Source organism: Ctenopharyngodon idella, chromosome 10, assembly GCF_019924925.1.
Source record: "Ctenopharyngodon idella isolate HZGC_01 chromosome 10, HZGC01, whole genome shotgun sequence".
NCBI classification, from domain to species: Eukaryota; Metazoa; Chordata; class Actinopteri; order Cypriniformes; family Xenocyprididae; genus Ctenopharyngodon; species Ctenopharyngodon idella.
This window is the reverse complement of record NC_067229.1, coordinates 42779697-42799283: the sequence shown is the minus strand read 5'-3', so window position 1 is coordinate 42799283 and position 19587 is coordinate 42779697. Positions and strand designations below refer to the sequence as shown.

Sequence of the window (19587 nt, the reverse complement as noted above, 5' to 3'; positions counted from 1 at the left end):
GCTCGTCCGGAATAATAATTGATAACTGAGCAGCAAATCAGTATATTAGAATGATTTCTGAAGGATCATGTGACACTGAAGACTGGAGTAATGATGCTGAAAATTCAGCTTTGCATCACAGGAATAAATTACATTTTAAAATATATTTTTTAATTGTAATAAATATTACTGTTTTTACTGCATTTTCAATTAAATAAATGCCTTGGTGAGCAATAAGAGACTTCTTTCAAAAACAGTAAAATATCTTAATTATTCCAAACGCTTGACCGGTAGTGTATAATAATTTCTACATAACATGATTACCTTCCCAGTGGTTTGAGGTTTCATTTTTGCAACCCATCTCAGCGATTAGCAGCAGCTGATAGGAAATTTATCCAGCTGAGTCAGGGAACACAGCAGCCCTGGAGACCGAATCTGGATTAGATATTCAAACAAACCTGACCCTTAAAATCATTTAGCTTCTCAGCTGCGAAACGAGCGACTGAAGGCAGAAGCTCCATTTGTCTGATATCTCTTCATTATGGATGAGAGGCACTGTAATTCAAAGACATTAAATATTCAGGACCGAGTGCGAGAGAGAGAGAGAGAGAGAGAGAGAGTGATGGAGAGCGAAAGAGTAGAAAGAGACAAATGAAAGATAGATGGACAGATGAAAGCGTACAACAGTAAGTGTGAGAGTACGTGTCCTTGCTGTTGTGCTCAGTTCATTAAACTCCTGGATATAAAAAACTGCAGCAAACTGAAGCCTATAATGTCAAATCATGTGCTAAATTAGATCCTGTTAATCTTTTATAACGGTGCTTACTGGAAACGAGTTTTATTTACAGTGAGGAGTTGATGACAATAAAATAGTACAGCTTTATGGACTAAAATTGAAACTAAAAAATTATGTTAGCCTCCTTTTGGAGAGAAAAAACACTTCACATTTCTGTCACAGGATCAGTTCCTTGGTAACACATATCCTGATAAAATTTTACTTTGAATGCACAGTAAGTCAGTTTGGATAAAAGCATGTACCAAATGCTATGTAGATTAATTGATTTATGCTTTGACGCTTACACATTACAAGGTATAGAATCTGTGGCAGCTTAAAGGAGCCAGTGGCCCTCAATGTGTTCTCTGTGAAATGGATATCTGATGACCAGGCTTATTTGCAAATAATCTTCATGCACCTCTCTCTCTCTCTCCTCGAGTTAGTGGAGAGATGAAGTGTGATAACACCCTGTCAATTATCCTCAGGTTTTAATTGCTCCAGGGGGGAAGTTTCCATCCCCTCGTGACTGCCGGCAGGACTGCCATCTCTGTCAGAGTAAACAGGAACAGACGGTTACCTGTATCACGGGACTTCCGGACAACACTTCCCCATGTCAACTAGACGCAGTAGGCTGCATACAAAATTACTGAGGATTTTCAACAAAGACAAAGCAAGTGAACTGTTTTATATTGAAATAACGAGTCAATAGATCATTAATCCTTCTTCCAGATTTTTGTCTTACCCTGATTCACTATGATAAGCATGATAAATGTTTATATTTCAGACCTAGCGGGATTGTTCTCGTGGGAAATTGCGTACACGCATCACTCGCTCATGCGGGTTTCGACATATCCGTAAATAGAGAAAAGTTGAGAAAAAGTGGCATAGGTTAGTTGTCACAATGAGTGAGAAAGGTTGACATGGAGCTTGCTAAATCTCAAACCTCTGGGGAATCACCTGTTTTAAACAAACACTGAAAGGAGGAGAGTCTGCTGGCAAAAAAAGAACATGACAGAGCTCGTAATAAAACAAGAATCAACATTTGTGGCTTTGTTTTTCGGAGAATACGAGAACTGGGGGTTTTGAAATGTTGTAAAAGGTGAGGTATTTTTTATTGAACGGATGCATTGCCATATAGATCTCTAACAGAGTTTATTGTAAAGCATTATCTATTGTGAAGGGTCATTTCATTATGGTGGTTGTAGCACTGTGATGGTTTTTATTTTCAAGGAAGTACCGTTTATCTATTAATAGGTGTAACTACAGTAACATCTTTAGCTAGTCAGCTTGAGATCCTTTCCATCTAAACTGGTTATATAGCCTAGTAGTGAATGTTTTATGAGCAGTAGTGTACCCATATTCATTCGCACAGTCACACAGAGCAAAGCACAACCAAAACAATGTTCTTCTGCAAAATGCATGCAGTTTTGTTTTTAACCGAAAAATTAGGGCCAAAAATTAGAAACTGTACCTTTAAATATTATATATATATATATATATTGTATGTATACTTGTGTATATTTAAAAAATTAAAACAAATAACAATAATTCTAAATAAATAAATATTCTGACAAAATTAAAAAAAAAAATTAAAGAAAATGAGTGGTGCTTTCCCACGTAAAACTCACCAATGTGACACTATGCTAAAAAAAAAAAGAAAGTTATCAGGGATTATAAATTATATCATTACACACACACAAACACACACACACATACATATATATATATATATATATATAGGGCTAGTTCACTCTCCCTTAGGTTGTTTGAAACCTGTATGTGTTTCTTTGTTCTGTTGAACACAAAAGAAGATTGTTTGAAGAATGTGGGTAAACAGAAAGTTTTTGGAAACCAGAAACTGTTTGGTCAGCAACATTCTTCAAAATATCTTCTTTTGTTTTCAACAGAACAAAGAAACTCATAGGGAGAGTAAATGATGACAGATTTTTCATTTTTGGGTGAACTATCCCTTTAAAAATGAAACAGTCAACTATATTTTTATTATGACTGTATCAACCTGACTACATTAAATTAGATCGACAAAGAAATGTAAGGGTCAGATCAAAGAGTCAAAGGGTCTACTACTTTATATATACAGAGTAGAAAAAATGCCGTAGCAAGCACAACCAACCAGAAAATGCTAGTTCTTTAGCAATACAAACATTTTTCATGTTATACTTCAGTTCTGCACAACACATGATGAAAAGGATGCAAAATCAGAGTATTCTCTCTCTCTCTTTCTCTCTCTCTCAGGGTTAGTACGTAATGGTCTTTCTGTCAGCTGCTCCACCTGAACAATGTGCATTGAATGTTACCGTGGAGACCGACAATTACTCCATTACGCTTTTGTGGAGTTGACATTGTTCTTTTAGCTCTGTACATCTTCCCCGAAAGCCACATTTGCCCTCGTGCAAAAACGTGATAAAGTTTCCAGGAACCCACATTACATAAATCCTCTAATCACAGATCTTTCGTCTTATACTGTCGGACATGCTAACATGCATCTTCGTAATTTAAGCGAACAAACGCCATTTTTGATGTGCTCGAATTTTTACCTCTCGTCTCAACTGCAGCTGCTGCTATCTGAGGTAATTAGCCCCTGGCTACGGTTTAATTGCCTGTCAGCACATGCAGTAAAATGCAGGTTAAACGCCCAGGTGCCAAAAGGCTGTGTTTCCTCTGTGGCTGCCGCCTGCAGTGCTGTGACGAGCAGACAGCTTGTGCTCTGCGGCAGACAGACAGTACAGAGAGCCAGACGCTCTTTTGCGGAATACAGCTGTCCTGTGAAGCTTGCAAATTTGCAAAAGTCGGGTTGTCATGTCTGATACACCCACTTTCTACCCAGAACACCCCCCTCACCAAACCACCATTCTTTCTCTTTCCTTGACAGCTGTTCTTTTTCTGGCATTGTACTGAACAAAAAAAAATATCGAGCTTTTAGCTATTTCAGAGATGTGTCTATTTTGCGGTTTGCATTCTATCTGACTCTTCACTACGAGACAAATCTGTCTCTTTAGGTGTGATTTGACAGGCAAGAGGAAGGTGAGTTGGTTACTGTGGCAACCAGCGGAGTGACTCGTAGGCTTTGACATTAGCACCAAGTGGAAGCGGGTGGAGACGGGGGGTTGGTGGTATTGCTGGAGGCAGATCAGAGCAATGTGTCACTAGGCTACTGCACCAAGACATTCTCCCCGTCTCCTCCTCGCAGGAATAAGCTCTGAAGGAGAGAGAGAGAGAGGGGGAGAAAGAAAATAATCCCTTTTTAGGGTCCTGCCTCTGAGGACGTCAAGCCCCCAGCAATGTCTTACTCAAAATTCATGTGACTGAACATTCGGAGTAAAATTTTTTTATGCATTATACATGTAATACATGGAGCTCTTTTGATGGACTAAGCCTTTTGAAATCGGACAGTGCCGTCCCGTGTGCTACAAGAAGCCCTTGGCACACTTTTTGCTGCATCAAAATGGCGCTGTGAGGGAAATTTTAAATATAAAAGACAAGACTGCATGGTTTAATTAGTAGTGCATGTTAAGGCAAACACCACTATCACTATTCAAATACAAACCCTGAACTCTAAATATTCAAGGGTTAGTTCACCCAAAAATGAAAATAATGTCATTTATTACTCACGCTCATGCCGTTCCACACCCGTAAGACCTTCGTTCATCTTCGGAACACAAATTAAGATATTTTTGTTGAAATCCGACGGCTCAGTGAGGCCTCCATAGCCAGCAATGACATTTCCTCTCTCAAGATCCATTAATGTACTAAAAACATATTTAAATCAGTTCATGTGAGTACAGTGGTTCAATATTAATATTATAAAGCGACAAGAATATTTTTGGTGCGGCAAAAAAACAAAATAACGACTTATAGTGATGGCTGATTTCAAAACACTGCTTCAGGAAGCTGCGGAGTGTTATGAATCAGCGGTTCAGAGCGCCAAAGTCACATGATTTCAGCAGTTTGGCGGTTTGACATGCTATCCGAATCATGATTCGACACAAAAGATTCATAACGCTCCGAAGCTTCATGAAGCAGTGTTTTGAAATCGGCCATTACTATATAAGTCGTTATTTTGTTTTTTTTGGCGCAAATTTCATGAATAATTATTAACAAAGAAATTGCAAACAATTTTGACAACAAACAGCAAAAAATTCTACATGAATGGCAAAATTTCTACATGAAATTTTGAAGTAGAAATATTATTTTCTTGTAAAAATATTCCAATAATCTTTGTTGTATTTAGAAAAAAGAATACTGTTACTTTTTTAAAAGATTGGACTTAAATTTTTTGATAAAATTGACCAAAAAATCACTCCCATAAAGGGATAGTTCACCCAAAAATGAAAATTCTGTCATCATTTACTCACCCTCAAGTTGTTCCAAACCTGAATTTCTTCAAAAAGTTGATGGGCCCCATTGACTTCCATAGTATTTTTTTTCCTACTATGGATGTCAGTGGTGCCTCACAACTGTTTGGTTACCTATATTCTTCAAAATATATTCTTTTGTGTTCAGCAGAAGAAAGAAACTCATACAGATTTGGAACAACTTGAGGGTGAGTAAATGATAGAATCATTTTTGGGTGAACTATCTCTTTAATGCTAAATTTGGGCACCAAAATATCATTGAGACCTAGCAACTGGTTATCAATGCCCTGGCGACCACTTACAATACTCTAGTGACTTTTGCAAGTACCACTCACATTTTCTTCTAAAAATGTAAACACTGAATACGAATGATCAAGCACAGCAGCTACAGTCATATTTAAAAGAACAGTGCATTCAAGTTTGTTAGTTTTTGTTGGGAATGAATCATTTAGAACCAAATTCATTCAAAAGATCCGACTCAAAACATAGATTTGTTCACGAATCATAAACAATACTTGCGTGGCAAGGAAATCTACGGCTACTATTGAGATTTTTGGAGAATAACAACTTAAAATTTAGTCCGATTGTCACACAAAGGCCCGGGTTCACGGACAGGGCATAGACTAAGCCACGATTAGGCCTTAGTTCAATTAGGACATTTAAGTAGCTTTTATAAACGTACCCTAGAAAAAAAACTTTACTGGTGTGCATCTTGAGACAAAACAATAACACTGCCATATTTTAAGATATGGCAGTGCAAGTTGCTTTCAGTTAAAACAGCTCAAACATGCATTTTAGTCTAGGACTAGCTTAAACTTTGTCTGTGAAACAGGGGGAAAGACTTTTTGGACCAAGTTTTGTGCTTTTGCATATTTTTGAAGTTTGAAAGCCTATTTAATATACAAAATATAGTATACGGTATGTGTGTTTGTGTTTATATAGCTTATATATATAATGTGTGTATATATATATATATATACACATACATACTGTATATACACACACATTCACTATTTTACACTATTTATATAATATACAGAAAATGTACAATAAAAAATGACAAATCTTAAAAAAAACCCACTATAATATAAATAATAGTAAAATAAATACATAAATACATACATAAAGCAGAGCTCAGGAAGTCATTTATCCTGATCGCCTACTCGCAAATGCTGATAAGCGTTTCAGGTTTGAACTGTTAGTCAACAGGAGTTTCTCACAGGTGTCTGCGGTGGATCAATGAGCTGGTAACATATCCCAGAGATCAATCTAAGAAGCAGACGTTGCATGATCAGAACAGTTTTCCACATTATGCAGAGCAAACTGACAGATCTTTGATCGCAACAGACACCACAAAAAAAGAAGCTCCCCTGTTCCTCTCCGCATCCGCTTTCATGTCTGGTGAGGTTCTGGTGCTCTGGGCATATGGTGCCTGGATCTCCTGTGATGACAAGTGACAGGTTAACAGAGCCGCCCGTGGGGGGCGCCGCACTGCGGCGGGGGGAGAAGGTGGGCTGTGAGTTTGCTAAACACTCCCATCTGTTCATATCCTGAGGCGCTACTGTATCATCTTATGCAGATGAACTCATGCGGGAGGCACGTTAATGCACATACAGTACAGCGGAGTTAAGAGAGCAGTCAGATGAGGAGCGCAGGTTCAGCTTCTGCCTCCGAGCAAACATTGTTTTCTGAATTAGATCAATTTTGGGGCATACATGTAATCCTGCCAATCCAGTTTTACTCATTAACCACAACTAGGCTGGAGGCTGCCACGTCTCTTAGGAAAACCAAGGTAGCATCTGTTGTAGAATAAGTCTTCTCTTCTTTGCAAAAAAATCTCTCAAGTTAAAAAGGTCCATATGCCAAAGATCAGGCTTTATTGGTAGAGTCAAAAAAGCTGAGATGCCAGCTGAACTTCTAACAATCTCGTTTGCAGCTCTCTCTTTTATACAGTTTCTCCCAACCTGTTTAACCAATAAGCGTATATTTCTCAATCTTTTTATTAGCCCATCCTCCTTTATCCACAATTAATTCCTCATCAAGAGAACATATTAAAAACCATATATCAAGAAAGTGATATATATATAACATATAAATAAAAAAAGCAGCTTAATTTCATTGTACCATTTAGTGACTGGTGCAGACTCGCCCACTTATTGTACCACAAATTTGCTGAAGTGAAACATGCAGTGTAGTCATAGGCCCTGTTTACACCTGGTATTAAGATGCGTTTTGGTTGATCAGATCACAAGTAGATGCAAGAGACACATAACCGTTTACACCTGGTGTTTTAATCCGTCTCTATTGTCGACTTTCCACCACTTCTGTCTTGATTTCAGGACAGCAGCAGCTTTCGTTTCTGCTCTGACAGCCGCAAGACGACACCGAATACAGTGAGTGTGTGTAAGAAATCAGGAATGGTAAGAGAACATTGTGCTTGGTACATTTTTCATCTTCAAACCAAACTTGGGTCTTCAGCTGACAAAGCTTAAATCCTGTCTGGCTAGCGCGCTTCTCATAATGTTTACACATTAGGTCAGTAGGCGGAGAGTAGGTGGACTTTTGTGGCTATTCAAACACAATTCGACCACATGAGCGTCTACAGCAATCCGGTCGAATGTGTTTTCGACTACCTCTGGAAAAGTGGTCGAAAGTGGACAAGCTCAAAACGTTTTACACCCCTTTTACACCTGTATTTAGTGTCGTCCACTTGTGATCCGATCGACCAAAACGCATCTTAATACCAGGTGTAAACAGGGCCATAGAGACCTGAGGTCTACTCAGGCCTAATAGAAGCCTAAAGTTTCCTGGTTTCATTCATATAATTCCCAGGCTATTCTACAAACATATCTCATATGTCTAATAAAAATATACTATACATCTGTCAGCATTAGAACTAGCATCCTAACAGCTGAATCAAGTGAGACTTTCAGTTAGCTTTAGCAACAATGCTAATAACTCATTGTTACAGAATCCAAAAAATGGCCTGAACTCAAAATCAACACTATTTACTTTTTAAAACACAATTTTAATGTTCTCTGCTAGCCTAAAGTGAAAAAGAGCAATAGTTAAAAGTGCATGTATTGTTTTACACTGGAGTTGTTTGTATCCTCAAGACAAATTAAATGAATGTTATTTACTTACACAAACAGAAATCTACAGTGGTTAAATTCAGTTCAGTTAATCCTTGTGAGAGATTTAAGTATTAATGTGAAGGGTTTTTTGAAAGCAGATGTCTTATCCTGTGGAAAATCTAAAAAAAAATAGTCAGATTAGTGGCTTGAGAACATTGAAACACATGTTATTTTACGATCAGCTGATACACAGTGAGCTTGATCTCTATAATCCTATAGTATGTAACTAGATACATGTATTATATTTGCTTTGGCTCAGAGACAAGTTTAAAATAAACCTAAAGAGCTTTTGATGGAAACGAAACATTTCTAATAAAAAACTTAAATCCTCAAAACTGATGTAATTACTTTACTAATATACTTTGAGTTATGAGAGGATGATGATGATAATAATTCAGAGTTTTTTTTTTTTTTTTTTCCTGATTGGGCTGATTAATATCACACACTGACCTGATCGTTTAAAGAGTTTAAAGATGAAGCACGGCTCTCAGATGAACACAGTCAGAGATGTTGTGGGCTCTGAAGAGGTAATGAGAGCGGATCTCAGAGGCTGTCAGACCGCAGTCTCTCATTAGGTGCCAATTAGACATTAACAGCCTGACTTACTGCCATGGAGAGAAGTGATCTGTCTCTGCCCACCCCCGGTCACCATACAGGCCCAGACATGTCAAACACACACTGTAGCATGGCTCTAAGTAACATACTGCTTATTTTCTTTCTTTAAAATGATTTCTTAATTTTAAAACACAAAGATCTAGCTCATTTACTACAACATACTCAATGAAGTGCACAGTGAATACATGTTTAAAACTATCACAATGACTACCACAGACTTCTTCGATAAAACCTTGATGCAACATCCAATCAATTGCAACAACAAAGTCAAGATTCTCATCTACGTCACAGCAGACAGATCCTCCTGGAGCACACTTGCTCTGGGTCAGCGAGCGTCTGTCTAAACCACTTCAGCTCAGCGGAGAATCCTGACAGGTCACCAAAAAAACAAATATTTGCTCTTAAGCTTCTGGCCGCTTTAATTCATTTGTTTTCGTCTCTGCGTTAATTCTGTTCATCTCCATATGCCAGGCGGATTACTGAACACCAACAGATCTGCTGTCTGGATGTGGACGCTTTAATTACTCCGCGTGGCCCCTGTCTGTGTGGCCCTGGATTGCGTCCCAGGGGTCCATTTTTCAACCTACTTATCAGACAAGTGGCATCACCATCACAGAGGGGAACTTTATACAGTGCCATCTTCATCTACAGTCCAAAGACAGAGCAAAGATAAAACAAAAGTTCATTTTTAATGGTTGTAGATTAGAAAGATTTTAAAATGAAAAAGAGGCATTCAGTTATTCAAGACAATGATTTAAAATTAGTGCTGTCAAACGATTAATCACATAAAAATTTGTGTTTACATAATATATGTGTGTGTACTGTGTATATTTATTATGGATACACACACATGTATTTATTTAAGAAATGTATACATGTATATTTATATATAATTTATATTATATATAAATATAAATATTTTATATATAAATATAATATATTTTTGTTAAATACACATATACATATACATGCATGTGTGTGTATTTGTATATACATAAAAAATATACATAGTAAACACACATATATATTATGTAAACACAAACTTTTATTTTGGATGCGATTAATCACGATTAATTGTTTGACAGCACTATTTCAAATGTACTTTTTCCCATTATTTTCTCATTACCGTAATGCAAAAACATCAAAAAGACACAAAAACTACACATTATTTATTTTATATATATAATATAGTATAGTTATATATATGTGTGTGTATATATATAGTATATATATATATATATATATATATATATACATACACATGATATAATACTTATGTAAACAATTTTATTTAACAATATATATATATATTAATAATTATTATTATACACACAGACACAAACTTACTTAGCCCTATGCAATTAAAACATGACCAAAAAAATTAACTACTCCAAGGGAATTTATATTACAATAAGGAGAATCACTATAATAAGAATAAATAATAAGCATTTAAAAAACTTCCAGACACATTACAGTAATGAGAATTTGGGGGGCAATGTTCTTAATAGTAATGATTATTTTTTTTTTTTTTAAAGAGGAACGTAATGGCCCTACTTCTCTACACAGCCTTGTTGGTGCAATGTCTTGCCCTTTCATCTAAATCTTACATCTCAAGGGTCAGCATGCTGAGGTCACCCCTCCCCCCAGCCACCCTACTTCCACTCATCTGTCCATCTAATCTGCCGAGACCCATCTGCTCGATGCACCCCACACAGAAGACCAGGCAAAAACGAACAGAGACAACAGCAACACAAGCTGTTTGACGTGTGCAACTGTGCGCCCATCACTCACCAGTGTTTGTCCAGTGTCTAGATGCTGACTCGCTCAAACTCTTACTCAAACGACAGGTGCAAAGTCACAGCACAATTTATAAGATAAAAATAAGATAAAATTTCATATACACCAAAATATATATTTTCATGTCATTAATTTTTTTTCATTCAACATACATTTTATGTTAATTTCATTTTATTTTCATTGAATTAATAATCAAATTAATAATTTCGATAGATAGATAGATAGATCGATAGATAGATCGACAGATAGATAGATAGATAGATAGATAGATTAATATTAGGCACACCTGTCCATCTCATTATTATCCCGGAAAATAATTCAGGTGGTTTAATTTGTGCAGTAGACTCACAGCGTTTCAAAAAGTACTTGAACCAAAAAAGCTTTAAAATGAATACTCAGTAGTCATCAATTATAAATTCAGCTTCAGATGAGAATGCATTTATACATTTTATCACATTTTAACAAGTGTGGCATCTGGGGTTAGTCATTCATAAATAATTCACCATATGTTCACAATATTCATATCAGGAGCCATTTCTGCGGAAAGAAACTGGTGTCTGGTGTTTCTGGCTTCAAGTGATGTTTCTACAAGCCACATTGCAAAAATGTTTGATTGCCAGTAAATATTTTTTATTATTATTAACATATTTTTTAAAATTTAGTTCAATTTTGAAATAGTGTAAAATGTAATATTGTTTTTAGACAATATAATTTAAATTTTTCTTACCCCACTGGTATTTTTTTTCTTTGTAAGAACAAAATTAGGTAGCTTTATGTTTAAATCAAGAATTTAAAAATAATTGCAGTGCAGTGTACATCATCTGTGTACAACAGCAATAAATCTATTGGAACCATATTATTGTTTTATGCACACCTGTCTGTTAGAATGTCAATATTAAACAATAAATCCATCTTTTTTTCCCCCAAAAAACATTCGTTCAGCAATGTAAACGAACATCTTTCTCTTGACTCAAACTTGACTGCGCAGTCATACAGAAAATGGCTGCTCACGGTCACATGATTTGGCCTCCATTTTGGAGTTTGCATGTTTGAGCAGTTGCACTGGCGGAAAAGCTTTGCAGCAGGAGGAAGAGAGATAGCAGGCCTGAAACCTCAGAGTGCAATAGAAAGGATGAAACATACTTACAAACAGAGTGAGTAATAACTGTTAAGAGAACAGGGCTTATCTTCTCCGCACAGATAATATGAAGCTCTCAATTAGATGAAACGCAACCCCCCCTCTCCCCTTTCAGTTATTTTGTTCAATTTCTCCAGGCAATTTACTAAAAAAAAAGGCGCAGGAGATTTTACTGGCTACAAATAGAAGAGGCATGCAACGTTTCAGCCAATCGTTTACCTGCGTAGCTAGTAGCGGAGAACCCTAGCAACAACACTTCTATTTATTGAGGAACACCTAAGTTTTATCCTCGTCCCAAAATACAGTTCTGTCTCATGCTATTTGTAATTTTGTAATGATTTTTTTTTTTTGCTTTTGCCTGAAAGCAGACAGTAAACTCTCCTTGATATTGACTATGCTAATAAAACAGCTAAAACCACCCTAAGGTAGGTTATCAGATAAAAAAAAAAACAAAACACAGATCTAGCTCTATAGGACATTAAATAGTGCAGTGAACTTATTCCTAAATCGGTAAGTAAACACATGTCAAGTGTGAACAGCAGAGTTAAATGCAATAACAATAACTAGCTGTTAGCTGTTAGCTTTGTTTGTTTCAAATAGCGTAGTGCAGGCTTGCAATGCAAACAACCTTGAGCGTTTTACTCTTTCTTTACCGAGCGTTTCACCCTCTTCTCCTATTCACGAACATTTCAAAGATTATCATGAAAGCTCCTGCCAGGTTTTTTCCCTTTTCTCTCTGTAAACAATAGCAGGGAAGCGGTGTGTTAGGGGGCTGTGGTCATGAGCACAATGAACGCTGAACAAACGTCGCCTCCATTCAAACACACCGCAGCAGCTGTCCGCTGACGATAAGGGCTCATGGACACGGTCCTCAAGAGTGATTAGCTGCTGCTGTGGGGAAACTGATTTGCAGATGCAGGATACAGAATAAGGAGTCAAAGGTCAAATGAAGATTATAATATCATCATAATTAGCCAGATTGGGGGACAATTTTTACATTCCAATTTAAGTCTTTAGGGAAGCAAATGTTATTTTTATGATGTGTTTTCTAAGCTGGATATGATCCAGTCTGAGGTTTAATCATCTAGGTGGGAAGAACTGTAATGAACACCAAAGCAATTTAATTTAATCTGAAATCAGAAACTGGATTCAGTATATCAGATCTTTCAAAAGACCAAGAATAAACTGACTACATAGGGTGGGACATGAGTTTATCCATTGCAAATTAATTTAAAAATGAAGCCTGGTCATGAGGGGTTTAAAAATAAAAGGGCTTGGTGACATCAGGCAAAAGGGCTCTCCTGCAATTTTTGTTGATTCCATCAAAGAGTATAAACAGTGCTGATCTAAGATGCTATAAAACATTGCCTTTTTTGAGAAAGTTCTGGAAATATTTTTCAGTTTCATTGCCAAATTACACACCTAACCTTTAAAGGGTTAGTTTACCCAAAAATGAAAATTCTGTCATTAATTTCTCACCCTCATGTCGTTCTACACCGTTCGTTCATCTTCGTAACACAAATTAAGATATTTTTGATGAAATCCAATGGCTCAGTGAGGCCTGCATTGCCAGCAAGATCAGTTCCTTTTTCAATGCCCAGAAAGGTACTAAAAACTTATTTAAAACAGTTCATGTGACTACAGTGGTTCAATCTCAATATTATAAAGCGACGAGAATACTTTTTGTGCGCCAAAAAAAACAAAATAACGACTTTATTCAACAATATCTAGTGATGGGCGATTTCAAAACACTGCTTCATGAAGCTTCGAAGCTTTACGAATCTTTTGTTTCGAATCAGTGGTTCGGAGCGCCAAAATCACGTGATTTCAGTAAACGAGGCTTCGTTACGTCATAAGTGTTTCGAAATTTCAATAGTTCATGTGACTTTGGCAGTTTGATACGTGCTCCGAACCACTGATTCGAAACAAAAGATCACATGAACTGTTTTAAATATAACTTTAGTAGTTTTCTGGGCATTAAAAAAGGAAATGATCTTGCTGGCAATGCAGGCCTCACTAAGACATTGTATTTCATCAAAAATATCTTAAATTGTGTTACGATACGATATGGATTAATATAACAGCCTCTCACACAGCAAAAATAAATGCGACAATAAGTAATTTCTGCGTGTCTCTGTGTGAATGAACGGCATGGTTTCATCTGATATACAAACTCACACACATGTGGCGCTCAACTGTGTTTTTAGCATCTGTAGTCTCAATAAGGACATGAACACATGAACTAAAAATAAAAATGCAATGTATTGTAGTAAATAATTGTTATATTTAATTTGATTACATTTTAAAAGCTTGATTAAATTGTTAAAGTTTATATAAATTTGTAATAAATCATAAAACACAGAATTTAGGGAAAAATAAAATGGATTCCATTGGGCCCTAAATTAAAAAGTACACAAAAAAAAAAATTAAGGCTTTTTTACAAATTTCAATTGTATATTAAAATTCCATCAATTTAATAATCCTTACAAATTATTCATATTATAAATTAAGAAGATCATATTCATAAATGTAAACATATTTTTTATGAATATGAATCACATACTGAAATGGTTCATTCCCTTTTTTCTTTAAAATTTATACAAAATGGTTTATTAAGCTCTAGTTTTTTTTACTCATTTAAAATTCTTAATTCATTATATGTAAGCTTTATTCAGTTCAATTTGATGGAATTTTACTATACAGTTGAAATCTGTAAATCTTTAAAAAAAAAAAAAAAAAAAAAAAAAAAAAAAGGCTGTGGCAGTGTCTATTTTTAAACTGACTTTAAAAATCACCATCATGGGCTGATCACAGTTTATGAAGCACCATTTCTGAAACAACAAAGAATATCAACCATTAGTTCACTGATCAGAAATATTTCAACAGCATAATTTACATTTAAGAATCAAGCAATGATACCAAACTCCTTTCAATCACTTTAACCTGATGCCTGAGAAACCAGTGAGCCTTGAGAACACTTGCTATGCAAAAGCACACATGAATCTCTTGCCTCTGTGTACCCATAATTCTCTCTGGCACCCACAGAATGATTAATGCACACCAATATTGATTTTCTTCTTCTCCTTTTCAGAGTATCCCTTTTATTTATCCGACGAAGCTTTGCTTGTCTCTGTCAGAGTGGAAAAGACACAGGGATTCTGAGAGGGTTGGGAATTCTGGGAATTCTGCTCACTGAGCACTGATGTACAGAAAAGGTTTTAAAACTATTTGGCTAAAGAGGCACCACTCACCACACCAGAGCCACTTTCTCTCCAGTTTGCCTGTTTACACATGCTGTCCTCGGTGGGCTGGTTGACCCATTTTTTCTCTGGATAACAATACTTCAACCAATCACAGGGAAAACTGAGGACAAGAGCCCCCAATCCTGCTTGTCATACACAGAAACACTGACTGCAGAGGCGAGAGCTCAGCCTCACCCAGCTTGGAGGAAAAAGCCGCAGTGGGACCAGTTAAAAACATTAGCACACCTATACCATTGGTTTGAATGCTACGCAACCTTTTTCTTTCATTTTTAAGCATGGAAATGTTTTAACTATACATTTGAATGGTCAGATTTGTGTTCTGCTTGTCAAAATGTAGGTATGTATTGATTGCTCTCAGCCCCACCGGCTAAACGATCTTGAAATATTGAGCATTTATGGGTATTTATGAAGCAGATTAACACTAACGAATCTATTCGTTACTACTGGGCCTTATTAGATTCAGTTCATTAAATGGGTGTTGGGTTAAATGTGCGCCTTGCCCCACGATGGGCGCCAAATGTGATTTTCATAGAATGGTCAGCTTGCTGCTCAATGGTTTTCAAAATGTCAACAACACAACGGGTAAACATGGAAAGGAAAATCTCCAGAATGCCACCAGCTTCGGTTGACACACAACAAGCCCAAGGTGGGATTTGCTCACTTGGAAATAAATGGCAAAAGTGGCAGTCTTTACGGCATTTAATCTCCATCAATACATGTAAGCTTCTCTGAGCAAGAAGATAGAATGTATTTTCATATCTTCCCCAAATCTGTCTGCACCGAAATGCATTTGTTCACTGCGGAATATGAACAGGGTAGAACCAGAAAGAGGGGGAAAAATGGAACAGAAAGGGTCTGTCTCTCTGGTGCTCTCTCTCTCTCTCTTTAGTCACTGTTCTGGCCAGAGGTCTCAGTGCGAGGCATGTGTGCAGAATGCTAAGGACTCTCTAAAGTGCCTGTAGCGGTTTGTTCTGTGGCTCACCGCTGCATAACACAGCCGCTTGCATCCAGATTTTCCCACAATCCCTTGCGACTAAAACACCTGTGCAATAGCAACTAATACTGAATATACTTCAGCCATAAAACCCCTAGTTAGTAGTGCCTGCTAAGCCAAGGATCACTATTACTATTGCCAATACTTTGCGTTAAAGGTGCTAAATGTAATTTTTTGACTATACTAAAGCATAAAAATACCATACTATACAGGTGCATCTCAATAAATTAGAATGTCGTGGAAAAGTTCATTTATTTCAGTAATTCAACTCAAACTGTGGAACTTGTGTATTAAATAAATTCAATGCAAACAGACTGAAGTACTTTAAGTCTTTGGTTCTTTTAACTGTGATGATTTTGGCTCACATTTAACAAAAACCCACCAATTCACTATCTCAATAAATTAGAATACTTCATAAGATCAACAAAAAAAGGATATTTTAAACAGAAATGTCAGGCTTCTGAAAAGTATGTTCATTTCTATGCACTCAATACTTGGTTGGGCCTCCTTTTGCATGAATTACTGCATCAATGCGGCATGGCATGGAGGCGATCAGTCTGTGGCACTGCTCAGGTGTAATGGAAGCCCAGGTTGCTTTGATAGTGGCTTTCAGGTCATCTGCATCATTGGGTCTGGTGTCTCTCATCTTCCTCTTGACAATACCCCATAGATTCTCTATGGGGTTCAGGTCAGGCGAGTTTGCTGGCCAATCAAGCACAGTAACACCATGGTCATTGAACCAGCTTTTGGTACCTTTGGCAGTGTGGGCAGGTACCAAGTCCTGCTGGAAATTGAAATCAGCATCTCCATAAAGCTTGTCAGCAGAAGGAAGCATGAAGTGCTCTAAAATGTCCTGGTAGATGGCTGCGTTGACTGTGGACTTCAGAAAACACAGTGGACCAACACCAGCAGATGACATGGCAGCCCAAATCATCACTGACTGTGGAAACTTCACACTGGACTTCAAGCAACACGGTTTCTGTGCCTCTCCACTCTTCCTCCAGACTCTGGGACCTAGATTTCCAAATGAAATGCAAAATTTACTTTCATCTGAAAAGAGGACTTTGGACCACTGAGCAACAGTCCAGTTCTTTTTCTCCTTAGCCCAGGTAAGATGCTTCTGATGTTGTCTTTGGTTCAGAAGTGGCTTGGTACGTGGAATGTGACAGTAGTAGCCCATTTCCTGAACACATCTGTGCGCAGTGGCTCTTGATGCACTGACTCCAACTTCAGTCCACTCCTTTTGAAGCTCTCCTAAGTTCTTAAATCGGCTTCACCTGACAATCTTCTCAAGCCTGCGGTCATTCCTTTCACTTGTACACCTTTTCCTACCACACTTTTTCCTTCCAGTCAACTTTCCATGAATATGCTTTGGCACAGCACACTGCGAACAGCCAGCTCTTTCAGCAATAACCCTCTGTGGCTTACCCTCATTGTAGAGGGTCTTGATGATCGTCTTCTGGACAACTGTCAAGTCAGCAGACTTCCCCATGACTGCTGTTGGGATTACTGACCTAAACCCAGTATTTATACCCTGAGAATGGTAATTTAATAGAACTTGAAATTAAATATTCTAATAATTTGAGATACTGATTTTTTGATTTTGTTGAGCAGCAAGCTGTAATCATCAAAATGAAAACAAAAAAGTCTGGAAATATTTTACTTTATGTCTAATAAATCTAGAATATATTTAAGTTTTACTTTTTGAATTAAATTACAGAAAAAAAATAACTTTTTCATATTCTAATTTATTAAGATGCACCTGTATTTGCAGAGAATTATGAAACATGCTAAGCTCACATACTTTCTCCAAAAAACAATGCTACAGCCAGTTATTCTACTCTAAAATGTGCATTCTGTGTCGGAATGTCTGTTTTTGTTTTGGTCTGTGTGATCCCACCCACTGCTAGTTTACCCAATAGTGTTTCGACACTCCGGGTTGCCAATTGGCAGAAAACAAAGCATATTGCAGCCATGGAAGCCAACAAACGAACTGGGTCAGAGATTGCAGATTCTACCTGATCTAAAAAACCTCGGCATCCATCTAAAAAGCTCTGACCAGAGGCATATTAAAATGTGGAAAAATCAACTCATCAACTTAAAATTAAGGTAAGGCCTGTCGCTTTCCATTGTCAATAGCACTCGTTCCTGTTGTGCATCCTTAATTTGGCAACGTGAGCATCGAGTCCAAGAGGGCAAGAGAAACAAAACAACCCTCTCCAATATTTTGAATTTGGACTGCAGTACCAATTTCAACCACTAGCTGTTAATATTACATACTGCACCTTTTTTGGGGGGATGTACAACCTTAATTCCTCTCGGTTTTTATACTAGGACGTGGATACCTCAGATATTCTGACTTATTAAAAAGTGGAAATGTATACCTTGTACACAATAAAAATTGCTGAAATACCATACATATACATTGAAGGAGGAACCCGAGCCATATTTAAAGACTAGAGGGTGGGCTTTTTTGAATTGGGTTAAATTTAACAACAGCCATTTACATTTTCTTAGCAACCTCCAAAAACACCTTAGCAACAGCCTAGCAACCACCCAAATCACCCAGAACTAGCAAATTCCCAGATCCCATTAGCAACAGCCTAGAACCTCCCAGATAACCTTAGCAACCACCCAGAAGACCCTAGCAACAACCACTGAGTGTTTCTGAGAGTTTTGCATGGGCAAGCAGTACATTTTCTTAATGTAGTTAAATATGTTTTTTTTGTTTTTGTTTTTTTTTTAAATCTAAGATGGACGTTACATTAATTTAGATAGTACAAATCTCAAATATGTGGAATTCTAACATTTGAAAACAAAAAAGTTTCAAGTTACCTGATGGAGTCCAAATGCACCAGACAGAAATACAGATAGAAATTAATATTTTATAACAAAAAAGTATAGCTTTACTCTTACTTGCGTGAAGTCACTTAGAAAGCTTATTTATTTATAGCATATAGCAGAATAGGTTTTAGAAAATTTTAGAGGGGCCATCAGCAAATGTACAGTACATCACATGCACACACAAACACACACACACATAGAAACTCCTCCAAAATGCCCTCTAAAGCCTCTGTGGAAAGGTGAAAGTGTTCCCCGCGCAGTGAACTGTGTTTAAACAGTGTTTGTTTGCAGGAATATTGCTTTACCTATTAAATATTTAGCATGGAAAATACGCACAGGCAAGCGGAAAGCTAATGTTTTGTGACAGCCACTATTAAATGACAGACATCTGTCAGATTCATTGCACATTTTCTCTTTTCTATGTTAAAATAGACCCGTCTTGGGCTCCAACGTTCATATAGGGAATATAATGTGCACACAAATTGAGATTGAGCATTAGACGTGAGATGTTTGAAGAATTTAAAGACTGTAATTTAGACTGCAGGCGAGCATTTGTCACATTACTCTCTAAAGATGAATAAAAGATTCATATATCTCATTGGTATCTTTTACCCGTACAGAAAATTGCGACACATCTATGGAAAATGTCCCCGCTCGCTCCCCAGTCTAAACGAC

The 19587-nt window shown here is 37.0% G+C and overlaps 1 protein-coding gene across 3 annotated transcripts in view; it reads right to left on the bottom strand.

The window, feature by feature from the left end:
- dscama (Down syndrome cell adhesion molecule a) overlaps positions 1–19587 on the bottom strand; it is an 86495-nt gene that overhangs the window by 48143 nt on the left and 18765 nt on the right. The window lies entirely within an intron of this gene.